Consider the following 8,216-nt stretch of genomic DNA (forward strand, 5'->3'; position numbering starts at 1 on the left):
AGACCCAGCAGCACACAGGTCAGACCCTGCTTAAAACAAAACATGAGAGCCACGAGTTCTGTGTCAGAGCACATAATCTGCTTTACAGCACCGAGGAGTTGTAACAGAGGATTAGGATGTTGGGTAAACAGCACAAACAGATGGATCCTAAGCAGAGATTGCGGGCATGGAAATGGTTTTTAGTCTCATGTTAAAAAAAAAAAAAAAGAGAATCCCAAAGGAGAAAAAACACATTTAAATGGTGTACAATAATTCAGTTGTGAGAAACTGAAACACTGAAGCCTTAAAATAAAAAGGCTGCAAACACCAAAACCCAAACGATTATTTGCATGCAGTTCACTGCCTTGCCCTGAGGCTTGTGGCCACTGGACAAAGGCAAAAGGCAAACAGGAGGCAGTGCCCTGCTGTCTGCTTGGTGCTGCCATGGCTTGGGGGAGGGAGGGAAGAGGAAAAGACCCAGCACTGTTTATGCACACGTATATTTAGATCAGTGAACTGCAAAGTGGTTTAAACCTAATTACTACCATAAATGTAATTTAAACCACCCAAAACCTTTCCACTGCTCAAGGAAGAGCTGTGACAATGGAAGGAAGTGCTAAGACACAGGAGCTATTCTTAATACAGAAAACACTTACTCTGATGAATAACCAAGACCTACTTACCGACATAAATTGAACATCTTTCTGCCTTCTGGGCATTTTCAACTGGATAAAATTAGAAACCACAGCGGATTTCTGAGGATGCCCTTGTTTATCTCCCTATTCAAACACACACTTGAACACTTGCTGTGTGCCAGGCCTTGCAAAATCCGTGTCTTTCTTTCTGGATGCTGAAGGCAGAAAAGTGACAGGCTGTACAGGTCCAGAACTAATGACCACCTGGCTGCTTGTTCACTTCCTCTGAACACAAGGGCTTGCAGTCACTGCAACCAGCTGACAGAGTGCCATGCACCACGCTTAAGGTGTGATGGAGGCAGAAGGGACAGAGGATCAGCAGTGACCTGGCTGCAATGAGTCACCACAGCAAACTGCAGCCCAGCTGGGTCAGCCCAGCTCTCAGGGACTGGATTCCCACGGCAGAGCTCACCCAGCACCACCATCATCTCTGGCAGAGGCTGCACTGTGAGCATGTTGCACCTCCTTGATTTTCAGAGAAAAAGAAGAGGGAAGAGCTCAGATTCCAAAGCGTCCACCCCTACCTGTTGCACAAACCTCATTTTGATTTCTGAAAGTTGGATTTCCCTTTCCCCCTGGGTAAATGGATGGGGCAACAGCTACAAATAGCTCATTTCTGATGCTCCTCCTATCTGCAGCTGCTGCCCCAGTTCCCAGCTCAGAGGTGTGATGCACTGGGCTGCCACCCTGTTTATTTCCTAACCAGAATCACAGGCAAGTGGGATGGGCTCCACGGGCTGAGCTCACCATGAGTCAGTGTGTTTTTGGGCATCCCGTAGGGGTTACTGCCCAAAAAATGCCAAGCATCCACTCTCTTAGAAAAGAAGTCATGCACGTGGCTCCATGATCAGTGCAAATGCTTTAGAGCTACCAAGGTTATGAGACAGCTGAACAGCAGCTACTGATAGCTTGGCTCAGATAAGCAGGAGTTTCAGCAAGACAATGGGAGAAATAAGGCAGGAGAGATGCAATCATAATTACACAGCTATGTTAGAATAAAAGCACAATTCTACAGGTAGGAATCCATCCTGTCTTACTGAAATTTTTTTTTTTGTTGGATGATTTTAACAAAAACTAAATCCACTTACCGAGGTATTCCAAACTGTTTCAAGATCTAGAGAAAAACAGCCCCCACAGAGGTTCCTCTACGGGAAAGATACAGAAACACTGAGCATTTCTGTTGGGAATTAAATGCCCCTTTACACATTTGTGGGTTTCCTTCCAATGAGCAAATGATGCTGTCAGGTTTCTGCCTCCTGAGGTGCAGTGGGGCTGGAACCTGCACCAGCCTGAGCCATCCACCTCCCCCCCATTGGTTTGGGAACCTCTCACAGTGCAGAGACACAAGAGCCAGTCCCTGTATTTGCAGGACAAGTGACTGCCAGGCCCGCTGAGGGCAGTGTGAACACAGCAATACAGCTCTTTCAAAGGGAGAAGCATTTTTACTGATCCCTCTTACTCAATTACCTCCAAAATAAGATTTAATACAGCCCAGGAGCAGATGTTTTTAATTGGTAGACAATAGTAAGGGCCAATTACTCTACTCATAAGCAACAGTTGTGTTTGTACTTAGCAGTGCCATCATCATTTATCCTAACAGGCTTCTGTTCTACTTTGTCATCCCTTCAACAGGTCCCTAGGAGAAACTCCAACTTCTCTGTGTGGAGAGATCAGAAGCATCCCATGATTTATATTTATGGGCATCCTCCTCATTCATCCTCTAGAAGAGAGCTGGGACAGAAACAGAACTGGCATGCTTCTTTAGGAGGGCAGGAGTTAAAAATAATGGCAGCTGTCACCATTTGTGCGGCACCAGAGTCTCGCTCTGCAGTCAGCACGGAGCTTGTCTGTACTAGTTTCTTCTATAAGAGATGCAACAGCTGGAGCAAAACTCGTTGGGAATGCTGAAACTGATTTCACAACGCAGCCAGCAGCTCTTTCAGAACTATCAGTAGTCAAGGCTTCATTAGCTCATTAGGGTGGATTTGTTTTTCCAAAATATTCATGACCAAATTTAATTACATGAGTCTTCATGAAAACCATAAGACCGCAGACATAATCCGGGATTTTAGAGCCAGTGAGGGGAACAGAAGAGCTTGCTGCAGACCTTAGCAGACAGCTTTGCAATGCAGGATTTGGGCAGGTTCATTGCACACCGACCATCCTGAAGGTCAGTGGAAGACCACAACGGTGCCTACAAACTAACCCCCATATGCTGCTTACTGTCATACAAAGACACTGCACTGCCTGCAGGGCTGAAAAGATTAGAGCTCTTGTATCAGCATCAAATGCTGGTGCGAAATAGATTCTCATTCTTCAGTTTACACCCTGTGTACAAGTTCAGAAAAGTGATATTTCAGAGGCAAAAAGTCAACATCATTAAACCATCCACTGAATAAACAAGGTCAATTCCAACAAATCAAAGGATCACACATTCAATCTGGACCAGCAGTTGAGCTGAAAACGAAAAACATAAAGGTAAATCTAAAGACGTGCAGACAAGCAGATAAACTGAATGCAATGGACTGTTATAACCAAACTCACACTCTAAAACTACGTGTTAGAACTGGGCTGGTCTAAAACACCCAACTTTTGTACAACAGGCATTCTCTGACAGAGGCATTGCTTGGATATGGCTGCTCCCTCAGTTCAGGTTGTGGTCCCACACACAGTGCACAGCCACCAGTGCTGGAGCTGCACCACCAGCCTAAAACAAGAACTCCACAGATGCTCAGCACAGTGGCCTTGTAGCTGTGCAGAAACAATGGATGGGCACTTTCTGACAACACAGAAAGTCTCAGAATTATCTGGAACAGCTCAGAGGAATGATAGAGCCCCACACAGCTTCCACACTGGAAGGTATAAATTTTACATCACCTTACTCCAAAAGCCTTTCAAGCAGACCCAGAGCTGACCCAGCAGCATCCTCATGGCTGAGGCCCTCCAGACACCCACCATCACAACAAAGGAGCAAGAATAATCTCCCACCATCAGCTAGGAAACCAACTGTTCATGAGCACACAAGTTAATGATTCTGTGAATTAATGAAACAATGAATGAGAAAATTAACCAGTCTATTGAAAGGGGACTGAGTCCTTGTTTGATTTTCACCCAAAGAGCTTATGACATGGAAGTCTGATTCATATGGCACATTGTCCTGTATAGGAGAGGTCTAAACAAACCATGATACTTAGCTCAGTATTAATGTCAGAAATATTATAGGGTTAAATGATTCACAGCTTGCAATCAAGTGGCAGCTTTTCAACCTTCACAGACTAGCATCTCTTTGCCATTTGCTTTTACACAAACAATGTAAGACAAAATTGCACAGAAAACCCTTAAGAAATTCTCCTTGGTTCTACTTGTTCATTTGCATCCTGGTTCACATGTTTTCCTAGCTGATACATCATTCCACCACGTCCTGGTGTTTAAAAAAGCCCTGAGTTCTCCCAAGTGAACTTACAGCTCTGTGCTTGCTCCAAGCTCTTCCTGACCTGCAAACATCCGGCAGCTCCGTGCCTGCTTTACACTGGCCAAGAGAGTGTAGGAAATGCTGAGTGAATGAACTCTGCAACTCTTGGATCAGGGATAACGTTAGGATGAGTGCTCCCAGGAGAGATTCTTGCTTTCCTGCTAATCAAAGGAAATACTCCATCTAAATACAGCTGGCACCTTTATCTACTTTTACCTTTCTTATGCACAAGCTGGAGTCAGTCCAGGATTGTAGAGTATTTGACCAAAACAACCGTATCTCAGATCAGCTGCAGGGATGTATATACTGCAGCATCATGCCTACCTTCCGCTATGAGGCATGAAAGGATTTCCTTCCACTGTGTCAGCCCTGCTGTTTTCAAACATTAACATTGTCTGAGCTTTACCTTGACAGAGAAAAACAACTTTCATCAGCAAAGCTGTATTTATTTGCTGCCAAAAGAGGATATCCTTCCAGTTCCATTATATATTGGCCACCTGCTATGGTCCTACCAAGAGCTACATGCTCCTGTTCACTCAAGAACATACATTAACTTCTCCAGCACCACAGAGGAGCCAGACAAAGAAGAGGTATCACCTTCACCATGCATACAATCATCTCCCCTCCTGGATGATAAAATACATTTTCAATTATTGAAGCCGAGCAATGAAACAATTTCAAGTTTCAGACACAGGACCTTAGCCAGCTGCATGTTCCATTGGATAGCACAGCCAGCCTCCCTCCCACTGAACAAATGGGGAAACGACTTTTTTCCTCTATGTGCTATAAAGTCACCCTATGCAGTGATGTAAAGGAACACAGCTTCTCACTGGGAACGCCCAGCTGTGAGTGTTACTCTTTGCCTTAGGCCTAACAGACATCCAAGAAACCCAGATTCTTATTTTCAGCAATTCCTTTGGGGTTTAAACCAAGGCAACAAGTAAGTACCACTGCTGAGCCATCCCAGAGCCCATACATCACAGGTCAGCCAAAGGAATTGGGACTCTCAGATGCTCTCCAAGGCAGATGAAGCCCAGTGAAGGTTTGGCAAGAACTGAAGATGAAGAAAAGATATCTGCCATGCCACCTCCTCCAGGAAACAGGCACTTACCTGACCTCAACTAATTGGCATCAACCAAGTCAGAAACCAGGTGCTTCAGAGAGAAGAGTGCAGATGTGATACAGCCTGGCATATAGATGTGATACAGCCTGGAAGGAATGATGAGTACTCACAATATGTGTCATTATACTGGCTCTTAGTTAACATGGTCTCTCTCTTTTACTGCATTAGGTGACCTGGCAGGGATAACTGAGAAGTCAAAAGAAGAAACACCCAACAAACCCAACAACAAAAAGCCCAACACAGAACCACTTGCTCAGTTGCTTACTGTCACTACTCCAGCTATGCCCAGGCTGCTCAATGCACTAGTGCTGAACAGTAAGAGAGTGATAAACAGATAGGATCTTGCCATTGTGTTCCCCACCTCCTTGGTACTTCCCTCCCAAAACACCTAACAGTAACCTGTTGGTACAGCCCTCCATTTCTATCCAAGTCCATTGCCCTAGGAGGCCTATTCTGTACAGGGGTAAAAAGGAAACAGAGATCGGCGCTTCAGTGCTACAAAAATCAACAAATTCCTGCAGTAGAAACGTGCTTGGGTCCCAGCCAAGTAGTTACAAAAGTGCTGGGTTGCAGCTATACAATGTATTCGGGATCATCTCTTATGTCCAGGCTCTGCCATAGGATGGCAGTGTATACTTTCAGGTTGCCAACTCACAGACAAGCAGCCACAGCATTCAAGCAGTCCGGGACACCTTCAGTTCTAATAAAGGGACACGATTTCATATCAAATAAAAACTAAACGACTAACTCAGACCAGTGAATTAACACTAGCATTGCCAGGCATTGTGCAAGAAGATTTGAGGGTCCCTGAGCTTCAATCTTTAAAAGGACATGAAAGAGGGACTAGAATGTGTCTTACTTTAAAAGGCCCCCCAGTGAGGACTGCCCTCCTAATTCTCCATGTGATAACAACACTTCACTCATACATATTAAGCACAGGAGATTTAGTGACAAAGACCCTCATTTTACCAAGAGCCTCAGATTTTGCACAGAGCTCAACAGCCCAGGCACTGGTGGAATATGCTATGCAGATGGAAACAATTATTTAGGAGGGGAAGAACTCCTGCATGCACAGAGCAACATTTCACTAAAGCTCAATAACCTCCCACCAACACATTCCAGACTCTTGGAGTAATCTGCTTTGGGGAATATGCTTTCAGCTACATCAGCTTTTGTACTCCTCACTCCAAACTTCTTCGCAATCACAGAGTGATCTCCCCTGCGAGCTGACCTAACGGTCTTACCAAACAGCAAATACCAGAACGTATTATAAACATCTGAACCTAAAACCTAGTTAGAGTCCTACATTTACAGGCAATGGATTCTGATATCAGACAAACTTTTTCACTACACAGCAGACCTGAAAGGACTTATCCACACGACTAACCATGCTGCTGACTTCTACCTAAAGCATAACATAATGCGTGAATCATACAGGCCATATTTGATGATGTATAGGTAGTTTTTTCAGTTATCATTTTCTTGTTTGATTCAATACTTCACCAATAAGCAGAACTCACACTCCTGCCTACCACTGGTGAGCTGGAGGCTGTTTTTATTTACTTAACAAATCAAAATCACGTTTGTTAGAAAGAAATAACATTACAGAAAGGAATACCGACTGATTAGAAACAACTCATTACAGGCAATCCTTTCAAGTCAGCTGCACGAGGACTATTTCATATGATACGTTGCAGGATTAAAAATAACTCCAGCAGGTTTCAATTAAGAAGCAACGCCATATGGATTTTACATTCGCAACAGGAAAGCTCAAACACTATGTCAGGACCAAGACGTTTTTATGCAGCACTTAAACTGCTCAAGTAGAAGCATGTGGGCCAGAACTTCCCCAAGTAAGCAAGAGTTTCACTGAACAAAGAGCCTAGAAGATGTACAAAGGCAGAATATACTTCAACCTTAGTCTTATGTTGCAGCATCCAAGTCTTAAAGGATTTAAAGAAGAATCCTCCCCTCCTCACCCTGCCAGAGCAAAGTCACACAGCTCACAGACCATCACAGCCCCTGCAAGGATCCTCGGGTCATCACCTCTTTCCCCACCCTGCTTAAAGCAGGGTCGGCACTGAAGTGAGAGCAGGACATGAAGGGCTTTTGGCCAGCTGGGACACGTGAAGGAGCCACTCCTGCAGGCTGCATCTCAGCACTCCCCTGTACTCACAGGGAGCAATAGCTTTCCTTATGGCACACTGGGCCCTCACCTCTTTCCATTTATATCGCCTTGACAACTGATGTCAAGCACTGCAAAACAACATTTCTGGGTTGCGTCTTTCAATGGTAAAAACACAACCTCAAATAAAATAAACTCCCTGAGCACCCCCAAGCTCAGCGCTGCTTGTGCTGCATCCTCTTGGGGCACGAGCCAAATCCTGAGCATTGTTTTCCAGCACGCAGCTGGACACACAAACCCCCAATTGCTCAGCACCAGAGCAGATGTTTGGCCCAGCTGAATCAGGACTCCTCCAGGAGAAGGCAGTAACCAGCAGCACTGCAGCACCCAGCTGCTGACACGTGGTGTATCACCACATGCTGCAATGCCTTACTCATGCACTCTGACATACTGCTTTCAGGACACATTTATCACGTAAATCCACCAAACACATTATGTCACCTCAGTTACGTGAGTCCAGGACTTACAGAAGTTTTTTTCCTTTTTTTTTTCCCCAGGCTCTGGAGCTCAAAGGAGAGCAAAACTGGTTGCTAAGTTTTGCAACACACAATGTTTCCTAATTGAGTTTTAAGAATGTTTATCCAACTCCACCTCCGTAACATGGCTGCAAAGTAAAGGCTTTTACAAAATAAGAGGAAGAAAAAAAAGAAAGAAAGAAAGAAAACAAGAGGGAGGTGAAGTGATGTGCAAAAGGTCATAACACACCTAGGTCTGGTATATAGGCAGTGCAGGCTTCTGGCTCCCTGGAGGCTTTGCCTCGTC

The 8,216-nt window shown here is 44.7% G+C and overlaps 1 protein-coding gene and 1 long non-coding RNA gene across 2 annotated transcripts in view; one reads left to right on the forward strand and one right to left on the reverse strand.

Moving 5' to 3' along the window:
- ARHGAP40 (Rho GTPase activating protein 40) overlaps positions 1-8,216 on the reverse strand; it is a 47,248-nt gene that overhangs the window by 35,561 nt on the left and 3,471 nt on the right. The window lies entirely within an intron of this gene.
- LOC107322879 lies at positions 6,994-7,604 on the forward strand. The gene is made up of 2 exons (XR_001559075.2): positions 6,994-7,122; positions 7,204-7,604. It is a non-coding gene; the product is annotated as an uncharacterized LOC107322879 (long non-coding RNA).

The sequence above is a fragment of the Coturnix japonica genome, chromosome 20 (genome assembly GCF_001577835.2).
Source record: "Coturnix japonica isolate 7356 chromosome 20, Coturnix japonica 2.1, whole genome shotgun sequence".
Classification (NCBI taxonomy): Eukaryota; Metazoa; Chordata; class Aves; order Galliformes; family Phasianidae; genus Coturnix; species Coturnix japonica.